This window comes from Cucumis sativus, chromosome 1, assembly GCF_000004075.3.
Source record: "Cucumis sativus cultivar 9930 chromosome 1, Cucumber_9930_V3, whole genome shotgun sequence".
NCBI classification, from domain to species: domain Eukaryota; kingdom Viridiplantae; phylum Streptophyta; class Magnoliopsida; order Cucurbitales; family Cucurbitaceae; genus Cucumis; species Cucumis sativus.
In genome coordinates this window covers 13528754-13545452 of record NC_026655.2, presented here as the reverse complement: position 1 = coordinate 13545452, position 16699 = coordinate 13528754, and the positions used below count along the sequence as shown (strand labels likewise).

The 16699-nt window shown below is 34.1% G+C and overlaps 1 long non-coding RNA gene across 1 annotated transcript; it reads right to left on the bottom strand.

The window, feature by feature from the left end:
* Positions 1–12544: 12544 nt before the first annotated feature.
* On the bottom strand, positions 12545–13374 carry LOC116402441. The gene is made up of 2 exons (XR_004214861.1): positions 13047–13374; positions 12545–12922 (listed from the first exon to the last, which is right to left on the bottom strand). It is a non-coding gene; the product is annotated as an uncharacterized LOC116402441 (long non-coding RNA).
* Positions 13375–16699: the final 3325 nt, after the last annotated feature.

The window sequence follows — 16699 nt, the reverse complement described above, 5'->3', positions numbered from 1 at the left end:
ACTAACAAGAAAATTTGCAAAACAAAAATTACTAGACATCATTAACTAAAGTACCAGCACAACAATGAATGTGTAACCTCCGCAAGAGCAAACCCGAATGGAGAAGAACATGAAGAAATATATAAATAGAAGAAACATAAAAGACAAACATGAAACACATGGAAATATACAAAGGGGATAAATAAAAGTACAATTATAAAGTGATGAAGCACAAATATAGGTATCAACAGAACCAGAATACAAGTCTTACCCTATCTCGACTGTCGAGGAGTGTTAACCAACCGTCGGAAGGTTGGTTTATTTTTTAGAAAAAATTAATGTTGTCTGAATTCTTTTCCAAGCCACTAACCAGCCCCTCCTTATCTATGATCGGCGATCAACTCCTCAACCTCTAATTACATTTAAAAGAGTGATGCGAACATTGTGTGAAATCCCAAACCTTTGATGGATCCCACCATCACTCTCTTTCTATCCCTTCAAAACCTCATTATTTTCAAGAGAGGCCTCAAAGCTTCTTCCAATTAACATAAAAGAAGAATGAAAGAGAAGGAGAGAAAGGGAAAGTGGTTCAAAAGCTATGGAAAAAAAAGTAAAAGAAAATGGTCTACTCATTGGCACATCTTACACAGATGATAATGTTAGGGCAAGGCAATGAGAGACAGAATGCTTTTGGAGCCTTCTCCTCTACTTTCGAAGATTTTAACAAACTAAAATATGCAAATGTTACAAGAAAGATCTTTGGAGATTTGAAATAATCCAAAATAAAGAAAAAGGAAAACCCCAATATGTACAAATTTCATAATCTAAAACTTGAAAAGTGATTGAATGATGAGATATGTTTGTACAATCAATTATAGAGACAGTGAAATATTAAAACAAAAATGAAACGTACCAAGATAAAAAGAATAGCAACTAGTATTATGACCTTTGTATGTCTTCAAAATACAAACATCAAAATGAATCAAGAGATCTACCACACAAATATGGTATCAACACAAATAAAGCAATTGTTTTAGTAACAATATTTGAGTACAATTAAACTAAGCATGCTATTGTCCTTGACAAATTTACATTCTTCTAATCGAACAAAATCTGACCTTTAAATAATGATGATAGAAACTGAAGATGAAAGCAAGTTTAGCTACAACTTCAGACCGTGATATATATGACGGAACCTATAAAAAAAAAGAAGAGTACCTAACTATATATACACAGAGGAGATCTGATGCTTCTAGCACATCAGAGGCTCAATCAATTTATATTTAATTGAAAAACAATCCCTATATTTTAATGCATACACATTGAATAGCCCCTGTTTCAATCCAATTTACAAAACTACCTCCATAAAATTACATAATGGGGGAAGTTCGACCGGATGCACTGTGCTTTACCAGAACCACATGAAATTATTGGAACATAGTTCATTCAATTAACTTTCTATTCAATAATTGAAACAAATGGAAAGAGGATAATTGAATATTAAATAAAGATGGAATTAATTGGGAACTCACGGAGTAATGCGATTTGTTCGGGGGCTCACCACTGGAGTTGGAAGAGAGACAAGGATTAGAAAGGAAAGGAAGAGGAGCGTCTGATAATCCAGCGGATTCTTTGATGAGTGGAGTACTAGTAGTAGTAGTGGAGGTTCCAAGGACATTGAAGTCAATCCGGATGAGTGAGGGAATCCAGAAGGTTGAGGTTGAAGAGAGTAGAAATGGTGACGATGGTGGAATCGAAATTGCGAGGGAAGAAGAAAAGAGCATCAAGTCGAAGTAGAGGAGGAATCAACACTGGAGAAAGGAGTAAGATGAGGAGAACCTGCCATTAATGGAAGAGGGAGGAAGTGAGAGAGAAAGGAGAGGGAATTAATTAATTAAAGAGAATTAGGGTTTGAGAAGAGAAAGGGAAAATGGAGTGTACGAACAAAGAAAAGAAGAAGAAATGGAAAGGACGCGCTAAGAGAAGAAGATGGAGATGGATCGGTGAAATGGGTATGATAGGGTTTCTTCCTTAAAGAAACGGAAATTGAGAGATAGGCCTTAGGGTTTTGAGAAGAGAAAGGAAAAATGGAGTGTACGAAGAAATGGAAAGGACGCACTAAGAGAAGAAGATGGAGATTGGATCCGCGACTAAGAGAAGAAGATGGAGATGGATCCGCGAAATGGGTATGATAGGGTTTCTTCCTTACAGAAACGGAAATTGAGAGATAGGCCAAAGAAGACAAGAGAGCAAGAGAGAAGGGGGAGAAGAGGGGAAGAGGGAGACTTGGCCGTTAGAGAAGAGGAGAAAGAAATTTAAATGAGAGAGACTGTACATGTAGGGTTTTTATTAGATTTTTTTTTTTTTTGAAATCTTGCTTAATTGGATTTAGAGAATTTTGTGTATTCGTTCACGACTCGTATTAGCTGTCCATTGGTCCATTGTTTTGTCTTTTTTTTCAACAAACTAAATGTTTTAAGCCATTTACAAATTAGATTTCGATAAATCGATAATCATATTTTTTACAATATAGGACTAAAAAAGATAACTAATTTATATATATAATATATATATACAACAGTATTTAGTTAAATTACAAAAAAATTCTTTTGAATTTTGTAGTTTGTGTAAAAAAATAACCTTAAACTTTGAAATGTTAAAAAAAATTGTTTTGAACTTTTAAAAAATAAATACATCTACATATGAATATTGGCATGCTTCTCTAAAAAAACTTTCCAAAAAGATGTTGTGTGACTTTTGAAAAGAAAAATTACAAATGGGGTCGTTTTTAAACAAATTAGATATATCAAGTTATATTTCTTTAATTTTTTCCTTTTTCACATATTATCAATCACATCTTACTTTTTTCTTTTTTCTTTGGAACCGTGCAAAAATAACAAAAACATTTATAATCACATGACTCATGTCACTACATTTTCTAAATTTTAAAGAAGTAAATTTAAAAGTTGATAACTCTATGATTATCATTTGATAGTCATCTAATATCACTAATTTTTTCATATTCGTAATATCCAAATAGGTTTCTTGGTGAGTCTAGAGTCGAACGTGAGGACTTATACTAAAAATATATTTATATTTTGAAATGATCTTAAGCTAATTAATAACATACACCTAAGAACCATAGCGGTATCATCCACTTGTAAGGGGGGAGGGGAGTCATCCACTATAGATAAGGTCACTTGTCTCCCTCACCCAACTTTATAAGGCTGCCAAAAGAGTTAGGCATAATCACATCCACACGTTTACCCTTCTCTCGAACATAAACCAACTCTCTTTTCTTCCTAATAACGAGTAATTTCATCCCGATTACCTACCTCCTTTTCCTTAATATGCCTAATGGGGGAGCTATTAGTCTTACTTTCCTACAATTATTTAACGTCTAACACCACATCCACAAGACACAATTGTCCGTTCCTCCTCTTTGTTTGAAACCACCTTGCTCACATCCTCCTCTCGATGAACTTTGTTTTCCACAATCTTAGAACTTACCACTAGAATGCCCAAAAGACCGGCACAAATTATACCTTCGAGGCTTCCACTCATAATTCACTGTCATAACGAAATCCTCTCCCCTATGGCGAATTGTAAATTCAGCAAGCATAGGAGAGTCCACATTTGATTCAACACATACTCAAGCATGTGACAACCTTCGTCTTTCCTTAGTAGCTAGATCTAAAGATAGAGGTTTGCCTATAGTATTAGCCAAATAGTCAATCTGACATCTGTCCATAACTCCATTGGAATCGTACCTAGTTTAATCCATATAGGAACATAATAAAAAACAAAGGATTTAGGGACAATACCTGGAGTCCATTTACGGAGGAGCATACTTTTGCCAGCAAAATGTCGCGATCAACGAGATAGGATCCATTCAACAAGTTTTGGGCATTTGAATTGGAAACAGATGAGTCCGTTCTCAAGAATTGTAATCGTTGGCATTTTAATTTTATCAACAATAACAACGAGCTAAACGAAATCCTCTATCCAGGACGCACTAATGAAAACTAAAATGTAAAATAAGTACGAAGTAATTAATTAAAACAGAAGACAAAAGAAACCCAAAGTAAGTTGACAAGCTGCCCACAATAAGCTTCAAGATGAGTGAGAGGAACACCAAGAGAAACATGAATAGCCTTGCTAACTTTAAACTACTAGCCAACTACATAGTTTTTACAATACGTGTTAGGGAAAATCTTTCCCTTTGCAAAACAAACCAATATATAATCAATCATTGGCTCCTTATGGGAAAATACAGAAGCCTATACATGTCTGTTTCAAGCCTGTGTTGAACAACTTTTAATTCCCTAAGATAAGGAGATTTATCTGAAGGTTCGAGAATAATGACATGTCCTAAACTAACCCACCATTTCGCAACAGTGAACCAGTTTGATCGTTAGGGACAACTTTTGATAATAAGCGCACAACCATGCCCCAATTCCAATGTTGCCCAAAAGTAAAGGCCTTTCTTCACAATGCTCCATAAAAAAATTCGACTTTCACATATAGATCTTATTTCTTTTTTATTGCTCCAAGAGATCTAATAGATCTATTTTCACACGCAAATCCCTTTTGTTATCATGGAAAATGTGTTGGTTGTGCTCAAACCAAATCTATGCTAGCAACACTTTTATCAAATTAACCCATATTTTTTTTTAAAAAAAAGAGGATATGAGTTTCACTATTATTAATATTGAAAATGAAGAGACAAAGCTCAATGTCATGAGGATTATACAAAGAGCAATAGGATGGAGGATCAACAGACTCACCTGGACATCTTAACTAGGTTGACACCCCTTAGCGCCCTCATCACATCCAAAAAGCGACAACCAAAGATCAAAACCAAAAGCCACAAATAGAAGGCTTTTTTTTGGTTTGTTTTGCCTTTGGACATTACTCCTTTGTTATGGTTTTAGCTTGGTTGGATATGATGAGGGTGTTATGGGGGTGTCAACCTAGTTGAGATGCCAAGGTGCACCCTGATCCATGGTTACATGTTCATTGTATAACTCTCTTGTACTATGAGCTTTTGTCTAATTATTTTATTATTTTAATATTAATAAAGAGGTTGTCTCCTTTTAAAAAAAAAAAAAACACAAAACAAAAAAAAAAAAAGCCACAAATATAAAACCAAACAAAATGATAAAATAATATGTCCAAAACAAAATCATAAATCATAGGTAGCAGGTCGAGAACAAGAAGAATAAGCCTTGATTGAGCAAACAATCCCAATAAATATTGAATGTTTGGAGAAGACGGAACCAACATTTCGATACAAAGACATAATCAATTAAAAGGTGCTAAATATTTTTCATGTTATCAACACAAATGGGGCAGACATGAGGTGAGAGGACATGGAAGGGAAGTTTTCTTTGAAGTACTAAAGCACAGTTTAATTTTCCAAACAACGTAATCCATATGGGGATATTTATCCAAAGAGTGAGCTAAATAGCCCAATGAGTGATTGTTTTATAAAACATCGTTTTGAAATAATAAGTATTTAACAATTAACTCTTAACATAAATGAAATCCAATTCCAAGTCTTCATCTCTTATCTAATACCAATGATGGAAAGCTAGGTATTTACTAAATATCCAAATCAAATGACCTCTATGCACAAGAAAATCTCTCCGAAGGGTTGCTATATATCTTAGAATATTTTAGTATAGACTAAAACATGCTAATATTATTTTCAAGCTTAAACATTTTGATAACTTAGCACAATCATGATTGCTTATAATTTTCATTACCAAAATGTTTCTAAATTCATGCTTTGGAAATACTTTATAAGTCAGTATCCTCAAATATTCAAACATCAAAGCATGCTTGAAACATTTGATAGTAAATTCATGTTTAGAAATCAACTTTAAACTCATTTTTGTCACTTATAGAGAGTAGCTGGACCCTTGGCTTATAAATTTGTTCGATCTCCTTCAGATCTAAATAATGAAAAATAATGGGAAATAATTCCATCTAATTCCCGTTGATCATAAAAATATCAAAACTTTGCTTAAAATTTCCAAATACCATAAAACCAGCCCAAAGATATTAACTTGCGTACAAAATATTGTGGCAGAAGTTGGCAGGTGCGCGTAGAGCTTGCCTTGCCATGTCTTGTTCTAACCTCATGTGCAGCGTGTCACACTCACAACTTTTCAAACATGGAACAAACTATTGTGTGGCACTTGTTGTAACTCGATGAACACGTCAGTTGTATGAAATTTGATACGATGTAGCCTCCCTACAGGTTTTAAGAGAAATTGGTTTTATTAAACATGAGAGAGAAAGGAAAGCATTGGAAACATCGTTAAAAAAAACTTTGAAGACTGTCCATTGCAAAGAGAGCTTAAATTGCAAAGAGTTACCTCTGTGATGAGATTGGTTTGTGGAACCAATTGGATGGGAAAAAGTTTAGAGATATTTGAGAGAAACTCTTTTCTTTTTGCAAAGAGCAATAGCGTTAGCCTTATTTTTCTTTTTTTATTAATTCATTTTTTTAAGAAAATTGTTTTCTTCTAGATATTATAACTCTCTTTCCTTCTAGGAATAGAAAATGAAGTAGAAGAGAACCATGAGATTCTATTAATTTACAAATAATTAAATTAATATATATTTCAAATCTACTGATTAATTAAACATTAATCAATTAGTTAATAATTAATGAAATCGAATTTAATTAAATAATATTAAACTAAACTATTAATTAATTCTCCAATTAACTAATAACACTAAATTATTTATCTTATATTTAACTTAAATTAAATTTGAATCATTTTCAAAAATAAGTTTCTCTCAATAATTTTAATATGAATCCAATTCACATTAAATTAATATTTGAACTCATCCAAATATTTTAACTCTCATAAATTAATTTTGAATCATCCCCAAAGTTAAATTTATATAGTAAAGTTTGATAAACTTTATATTTCAATGTATCACTATACATTATACTAATTCCCAAGTTAAATTTAAACATTTTAATTACAACCAATATAAATAAATCTCATTACCCTTTACGAGCTAGGAAAGGGACCTAATGGACCTACATATCAGAAGCTACAATGATCTAAGATTAATTGGCTAAACTCATTAACCACATTAATCAATATTCGTTAGCTGTGTGTACACTCCACTAAAGACTCACAACTGAACTCTTCTCACTAAAAATATATTTCTGTGTCCACGGAAATAGACCAATAATAGTAAGTTAGTCCTTCACGAGTGTTTGTAACACAAGTTGGATCAATTTACCGCTTTACCCCTATGTTACCTCTAATCCTTAAAAACCAGTGCTCCTCTAATGAACAATTGTTTATGGCCTACTAATAAACAAAAACCCTCTCATGTCATAGAGAGGGTACGGGCCCTTTGTTTAAGTTTTGGAGACACCATTAAGCTAACATTCATCTACTTTCCTACATTAGGAAATGAGTGAATTCCATTTTGTGCAATTATAATCCCAACTCCTCACTCAGTCTTGTCCCCAAAATCACTACTACAAAAACAGGCTCTCTTGACGGTTGTAGTTTTCCTTTCTTGACGTTTTTTCCCAAAAACGTCAAGAAAGATGTGATTTCAAATAAAAAACGTCAAGAATTTTTATGAAAGGCCAATTTTCAACTTTCTTGACGTTTTTTGTGCAATTAAACGTCAAGTAAGATGTACTTTTTCTTGACGTTTTTTAAACATCAAGAAATATCTAATAATTTTTAACGTTTAAAAAACGTCAAGAATGTTTATGAATTCAACATTCTTGACGTTTTTTAAACGTCAATAATATATAGTTTTCCTCGACGTTTTAAAAACATCAAGAAATTTATAAAAAATTCTTAACGTTTTTAAAATGTCGAGATAATTCTAAGAAATTTCTAAAAAATTATTGTGTTAATATTCTTTTACAAAACCCAACGTTTCAATTAGATCACTTCCCCTTTTCTTAATTAAACCTAATTCGCCGCGACTTTGTCCCTTCTCCACCCGAAATCAAAAGCGTCGTTCACCTAACCTTCCCTTCACGTTCATCTGTGCATTCATCTGCGTTCATCGCCGAAAAAGACTTCGCTTCGCGTTCATAAGCATTCACCTTCATTCATTTGCGTTCAACGTCCGTCACCGTCTGTTTGCTTTGCGTTCCCTTCACCTTCATTGATTTTGCGTCCGTCTGTTCACCGTTCGAAATGCGTAAACACATTCTCTGTTCGAAAACGAGTAAACACATTCACCGTCCTTCTGTCGCATTCCACTTTCGCTAAACCTCTATTCGTTTCCAAATCCTTCATGGTTACTCATTTATTTTCTTCCCTTTCTAAAGGTAATAATTTTCCTTTTTTCCTTTGTGATTAAAATTTGTAATTTGTAATTTAAAATTGGAATGCAAAATTAAAGAAGAGGAAATATGCCTTAGAGAATGGAAGAAAGTTTTGCATTTTAGGCTTGAAAAGGGGGATACAAAGTTACTATAATTGTAATATATAATATTTTGAACAAGGCTATCAAGCGTGCGAATATGATTCATTGGTTAGTTTAGGGATTGGAAAGAGAAGGATTGTGGAGTTTGTGATAATATTTTGGTACATTGGAGCTGGAAACAGAGAAATTAAAAAACACATACTGTTATACACAGTATTATAATAATACGAATCACTAGCTTTTCTTCTTCGTTTTCTTTTTCTTCTCCTTTAATTTTTTTATGGGTATTGTATTGAGTTTTGTGTTTTAGATTGTGAAGTATGGGTAGCTAAACTCTTAATCCTAGGGATAGATGTGGACAAAGTTTATGAATTATTCTTTGTAATGCATCTGATTATTTGCTCTTAATCTTTTCATGTTTTTATGTGAATAGCGTTCATAATATCTTAATCACAGATTAATTGTTGATTGGCCATGAACCTTAATCTTTGCATGACTAGAGTGGTTATGAACTTGGAAAGAGCTAATTAAGGATCTTTGAGGAGGTTGTTGAAAGAAGTTGACCTAAAAACTTTTGTTTGTTAATAAAAAGAAAAATAAACATAGATTCATCTTCGTCAAGGGTCTTGATGTTTAATTTAATTTAAATTGTGTATGAATTTTTAATTACGAGAATTTTAATATGTTGCAAGAGCACTATAGCCAAGGTATAGTGAGGGAGATAAGGTTTATATGTCTTAGAGAATGGAAAGATGGAATTTGTGCTAAAATCATTAGTGTTCCAAATACAATTATGAATTGGGTATACTTGCATTCCCCCTTCTGGAATGCATAGCACATAAATATACTCTCATGGATTGCATAACACATAAATATACTGTCAAAAACAATAACATAAAACACAAACTTGATTTAGTTTCATTCACACTTGTACACCAACATGTTTCAAGTAATGATCATATATTAAAAATCATTTTCAAATTTGGTAATATAAATGGAAGAAGTGAGACCTTGAGGTTTTGACCACCAATACTATCTAACTAATGAGTTTATGATTTTTGTTTCTACTGTGTTCTTTCCTTAAGCTTTAACTTGTTTTAGGGCAAGATGGTGAAGGTCTAGTCCACAACCTTTCCCAAGAATTGTTTTGTAAGTGGTTTAGTTTAGTTATTGTTTTGTTTTAGTTAATTAGTTTTAGTATTTAGATTTCAAATTTGTTTTAGGTGTTAGATTTTAGATTTCAAATTAGTTTTAGTATTTAGATTTTGAATTAGTTGTAAGTTTTAGTAATGAAATTTAATTTCAAGTGTTGTTAGAATTTTGAATTAGTTGTAGGTTTTAGAAATTTGAATTTGAAGTGTTGAAGTTGAGATTGAAGTGTTGAAGTTGAGGTTGAAGTGTTGAAGTTGAGTTTGAATTTAAAATTTTCAATTTGAATTTAGGAATTAAATGAAGTTATTTTTTTTTAAAAAAAATAGAGGATCTCCCGACGCATGGTTCCTAGACATCTCTCGATGCTATATTGACAACATCTTCGACGTTCATACAACGTCGGAAGATGTCTAGAAACCCTCAACGCACAACATTGTGCATCGGGAGTTCCTCTCCCGATACTTTTTCCTCACTTGTGTTCCGACGTATATTAGTGCGTCAGAAAAGCCTTTTCTGACGCTTTTTATATATCTCCCAATGATTTTATGCATCGAGAGAGTCCTCATTTCTTGTAGTGTTAGACAAAGAGCTTCAATGTGGTAGAGGGGAAAGGCATGACACCTTTAGGTGCTTTCATCAAAGGGAGGATTGAGGTTCTGATTATGGCGCTAAGGTTAACTGCCATCTTCTTCTTAATGCAATAAATCATCATTGTGCACTCTAGTGGGATGGTGTTGTTGTCAACCAGGCAGGCGATTTCGTTTTCAAGTCTTAGGTCTTAATTCTTAACAACCTTTGAGTATTGATGCTCTACCCCAACCCTCATCCAAAACGATAACTAACACAATGGTTTGGAAGTTTTTGTGAAACATCATCTATACTTTTTCTTTAATGGTCGATGAAAAAAAAGTCAGGAAAATGGTATTTCTGACCATTTTAAGTGTTACCAAAATATCACATTTGGTGTAGTATGGTATTGTTTTGAATATTTTTGTAAAATAGTGGATCAAGAAGTTTTACTAAGATAAAGTTTCATGTTGGACAAGAGGATAGTGGATGGGAATTAAGTTGAATGGTCCACTTTTTTTTAAATCCTTTAAGGTTTTATGAAAACCTTTCACAATACCTTTTCATAATCATTTTGTAAAAATAATATCAAATCATTTAAATATACCGAAAAATTATTTCATTTCGAATAAACCTTTCTTTATGCTTAAAAAATCATTTCATTTTGTCAAGGATCCCGAATCGTTCTCTACGCTTGGTCTCATTACCTCGCGTTTAGACTACTGTATCAACAGCATCTGAGAACATACAAATTCGTCTTTGTTGCTATACCGCTAAGCTTTATACGCTCATTTCAATGCATAAGTCAGCTTCTTATTACCATGTAGTTTGTACACTCCATGGTGGCCTTCACTCTTTATGTGCACACAAAAGTTAGCATCATCTCAAAGAAACATAGTATTGAAATCATAGTCATCAAATCAAGCTTTAATATTATAAATAATGCTTGAAAACATAACTTTTCGTAGAAATCTTTCTGAAACATTCTCATCTGAATTCTTCTTTCAAATCAGTAAAGAGAAATCGTAATAAAGTTTCTTAACATAAATTCTTTTGACTGAAAAGCACTCACCAAACTTCACTAAAGAAGTCCTTCTCACAACCATCTTTTCGCGTGGCTAAACCAACAACACTTTAACATTTCAACAAAACTCTCGTCATCCCCTCCTTAGTTACCTAAATTCTCCTATTTTATAGATCCCTTATACTAACTTAGTCATGCAAATCCTTAATATTTAACCTAGTCATGCTCAAATCCTTAATCTTACATGTTAACCCATGTCAAATCAGATTTGACATTTTCTTTACAAACCTTGCTCCCCGCCTAACCCAAACCGTGAATAAATTCAACCACTTAACATTTCTCGTGAATAACCTTATCGCTTGATTATATTTTTATTATAAGAAACGTTCCACCTGAACTAACCAACTTTTACTCGCATAAAACTCTTATCACGAACTTAAACTCCAAGGCTTCCTCGTAGACTTCTTCTCCACGAAACACTTGGTTCTTCTCGCGAAGACCACCCAAAACTCCTAGTCTAACACTCAAAACTTTCATTTCTTAACTTACGCAAAGACTTTTTCGCTTCTTATCTGTAACGACCCAACTTTTTACCTAAGTCGAGGTCATTAACTTTTGACAAAAGACCTTGGTTAATTAAAATTTAAAACCTCAAAAGAACAAAATTTATTTTGTTTGTTTGGGCCCCAGTTTTAAATTACTAAAATTCACATGAAAATTTAAAACTAAAAAGTTTCAAATCTTTGAATACTTTAAAACTTCAAAATTTGCTAAACAGTCTCACGTTCGAATACAAATAATACTATAAATCACTAAGCGGAAGCAAAATTTTAAAGTGTCCCCTGTGGCGGTCACGCTTCCTTCCTGCCTTATTACCTTTGCCTGAAAAATTAAACATAAGGAGGGTGAGTATAAAAATACCCAGTAAGAGACCCTCTACTGGTCCCGTCAGGGGAAAATAAATTGTTAACATTCTATTGGGACACCCTGTACAGTCGCAGTCTTGTGATCCCGTAGGATGCACATTTCAGTCTAACGCCCCGAGGGACGTACATTTCAGTCTAGTGTTCTGCAGAAACACATATCAGTCTAATGCTCCCGAAGGTCGCATAAAAATTGGTGATCCCGTAGGACACCTACAAGGCATACATCCCAATAAAACTAACAATTTTTCCCCTCAATCCATTCTAACCATCTTTACGGTAATTTATGACATCTTTCAGTTACTTCAAAATATAAAGTTCTTTCACTCAACATTCTAACAGTCAACCTATCTCACTTAAGTTCGAAGGTCGTTGATAACATTTTAATACATCTGTCAAGTAAACACCTCATTTTTACCAGCGCAAACCACAGTTCAGTATAATCCACATTCAACCGAAACAAATTCACTAGTTCACATCCAAATCTTTATACAGCACAATCTATTAATATCATCATGTACACATAAGCATAATTTCAGTCATTCACATGTATACTTTCGGCAATCCACATCAATTCACACATCAATGTATTTATATATATGTTTCCAGTCAAATACAACATACACTAAACATTTAGTCTGCAACCAAACGTGTACATCTTAATCATCATCCATACAGTCCAACACAACTCAAAAACTTTAGGTGAGTCCAGTAGAAAGTCCCTTACCTCAAAGTTAGGGAAGCTCCCTTAATCAACTATCGTCCACGAAACAATCCAAATAAGGGCAAACCGAAATCAAAATTCACAAATTGGTTGTGAATTTAAGTGATCCAAGGTTACCTTTCACACCTTCAAGAATAATTTATCAAATTAGTCAATTAACCCATCCGTAACGTTTGAACACCTTGAAAACATCACAACCCATACTTAAATTGTTTTGAAAACGACTACAATTTCATAACTTCAATCTTACCAACAATACTTCGACGGATCTCAGTAAAAATAGGGGCAGCGGCAATCGATTCTAAACAAAAACCATCGTGCAAACAGATTAGAGTGTACGTCGGTTTGTGAATCGCGGTTAGAAGAAAAAACACGTTGCTGGAAGAAGAGGAAACGCGCGGCTAGAAGGAGGCGTGCGCGCTGCCTCAAAATCGATCGACGATCTGACGCGGCGACTGGGCTTCACGAACGGAGAAGAAGAGAGGAAAGGAATGGACGACGGCTGGACTTGGCTTCGACGGAGACAGAGGTCACGCGGCGGGGCTGGGCAGAGGGTCACGTGGCGGTGGGCGGAGGCCATGGATCTGAACGGCAAGGGAAGGGAGAAGATGATGGTCGGCTGGGTTAGGGTACAGGAAAGAGAAGAAGAAAAAGATGGAGAGAGGGGTGTCGCACGCGTGAGAGAGGGGAGAGAGGAAAAAGATATTTTAATTTCTTTTTCTTTTCCTTTTTTTTTATGCTAATTAATAATAATAATAATAATATATTATTATTATGAAAGACTTTTCCAACACTTTTTTTTTTTAAGACAAAACAACAAAATGACGTCGAACAAAAATTAAGAGTAAAAATATCGAATGGTCCGATTAAATTAATTACCTTAGAGTTCGGGGTGTTACATTATCGCACAACTTCTTTCGCGAACTACCCACTTATCGCAAAAAAGTATACTTAACCGTAAAAGATCTTATCACTTAATCTTTCCATGGATTTATTTGAACACCAACTTCTTAATTCTTAGCCGAATTTTACTTCCTTACTCAAATTAGAAATGGGTCGCACAACTTCCTTCGCGAACTACCCACTGAATCGCAATAACGTATACTTAACCATAAATTTTTTTATCGCTTAATCCTTTTCGTTGATTTATTCAAACGCCAAATTCTTAATACCTAGCCAAATTTTACTTCATTACTCAAATTAGAAATGGGTCTCACATTTAGAGCCTATCGCTTCTTTAAGATACATGATCTTACCGATTCAGAGAAATTAACCACAGGCGTTATTAGTTTTGATGATCTGGCATTGGATTGGTACCAAGCACAAGAAGAGTTGGAAGTTTTTAAGAATTGGGCTGACCTGAAAGAACGAATGCTTGTACAGTTTCGATCAATTCGAGAAGGAACTTTGGTTGGAAGATTTTTCTCAATCAAACAGAAAATGAATGTAGAAGAATACCGCAACCGATTTGATCGATATTTAGCTCTGGTAGCATTTCTTCAAACGGTAGTGTTAGAGGAGACTTTGATGATTGGGCTTAGCCCATGAATAAAAATGGAAGTGGAAACCGTGGAACCGATTGGGTTGGCCCAGATGATGAAATTTGCGTTGAAGATTGAGAATAAGGAACTAGTGAGAAAAGAGTGTGGGTTGAGCAGTGCATTTCATGTAAAACTGCAACTCACCCTATCTATTGTGGAAAACAACAATACAATGATGACTAAGGAAGAAACCAGCAATGGAAAGTCTGCTGATGAGAGCTATCACCCTGAAAGGAGTTACTGATAGAACTAAGACATGCACAACAGAAAAAGAATCGAAATTCTACCCTAATTGGGCTTAGTTAACGAGACTAAACCAAAAAATAAGGTTTTTAGAATACTTACATTTGAAGCTGCGTTTTATTCGAACAACCACTAAGTTTGACTTAGTATCCTCTAGACTCATAATCGAGTTGTGGGACCCGTTGGATGAAAGAACCGGACGAGAGAAATAGATGAAAAAAAATGGGCGTGGTAAATTTTCTTTTTTTTTTAAGTAAATAAGAAAAAGAAATTCCATTTGGTGTGAAAGCCCAAATATAATAGCCAACCCATCAAATGAGTTCAAAGGCCCCATTTATAAGGATTTTTCATTCAAAATTGTATGTCCATGCAATACTAAAGTCCAACAACTCAAAGTCCACTTTCTCTAGCAAGGACTTGATAAAAAAAGAGAATATGAGTTAATAGGAAAATGAAAGGGAATTCCTTGGAAAGTTGGTTTGTGTGTCATTAAAAGTCAAGGTGGAAAACAAAGTACAACATATGGCTAAATGTGAGAGTAGGCGTGCAAGTATAATAAATACCTACCAAGATGTTTATTAATAACATGTGTTTGATACATAATTACAACACTTTGACCAAACAACCAATGCTTAACTATTTTCAAAACGTCTGGTCATCTCGCTGCAAATCCTTCAACCTTCTTCTCTACTTGGCCTAAACACCTCATCTTGGAAGATGAATTTTTGAAAGAATGTCTAAAAGACTAAGGTTTTATGAAATCCTTTTCGCAATACCTTTTCATAAACATCATTTCGCATAAACAACATCAAATAATTTTATCTCGCATAAACCTTTCTTTATCCTTAACATACTCATAACATAACAATTTCACATAAACACACATTAGTTAACATTCATTCCTTTCACCAAGGATTTTGAATCGTTCTCTACACTTTGATGTAGAACATCTCCCTTCTTGATGTTTCTTGAGTTTTATCCTAGAGGAGGGGTTTGAATTACCATTTTTATAGTTTAGGATTAGTTATTTGAATTACCAATTTTGTATCTTGAGTTAGTTATAACTAACTCAACTCCAAGTTAAACTAACTCAACCCCAAGTTAGTTTAACAACTCTTGTAATCTCCAGCCTATAAAAAAGCTTCTCATTTTCATTAATAAGACATAAAAAAAGAGGCATTATACATAAAGATTTCTAGCTTTGCAATTACTGCATCAATTGGTATCAGAGCGTGATCCTAGCTCACTCTTCCCTAAAAAAACTTGGATCCTACCACTCTTATCCATGGACGCGAAGCCTCCTTCAACCAACGCTTGCAGTTGGTAGAACAAGCTATTGAAGAACTTCGAAAAGGGCAGTCGAATATACAGCAATCGTTAGTAGAATTAACAAACCTTTTTACCCGATTTCATGTCCAACCTTTAGAAGAAGCAATTCAGCCCCAAGAAACCCAATTGCAGCAAACCAAGAAAGACAAGAAAAACCAATAAACCCTGTTGTAAACCAAGAACTACTAAGAAATCAACCTATTCACATCCACAATAATCGATTGTATGGAAACAACGTACTTGGAAATTTCTTAAACGATTCTGACTCTTCCGATGAAGACAACTTGCTGAACATTCATCAAGAACCTCAACAAAGGCTTGGACTTCGACCATACTTTCAAGAAGATCAAGAAATACGTATGAAAGTGGATCTCCCTACCTTCAATGGTCAAATGGACGTGGAGAAGTTTCTTGATTGGATCAAGAACGTAGAAAATTTTTTCGACTATGCCAATACACCCGAACACAAGAAGGTTCGATTAGTTGCTCTCAAACTTCAAGGTGGCGCAAGCGCTTGGTGGATCAATTACAAAACAATAGACGATTATTCGGTAAACAATCTAAAGATTAGCTGAATATCTTATAAAAAGATGTTGCCATAGGCTTAGTGGTGACAGGTGAGAAAGTAAGCTGTGTCTTTTATGACTCTTAAACGTTGAAGTCAATCAATGAGTTCCAAATGCAATATTGGAAGTTTTCTTAAATATTTTGATGCTTTTGCATGTTGTGAAAGAACTTGGTTAGATGTGAGAAAGGGGTTTATGAGATTAGTTACTTACTATTCCCTTTT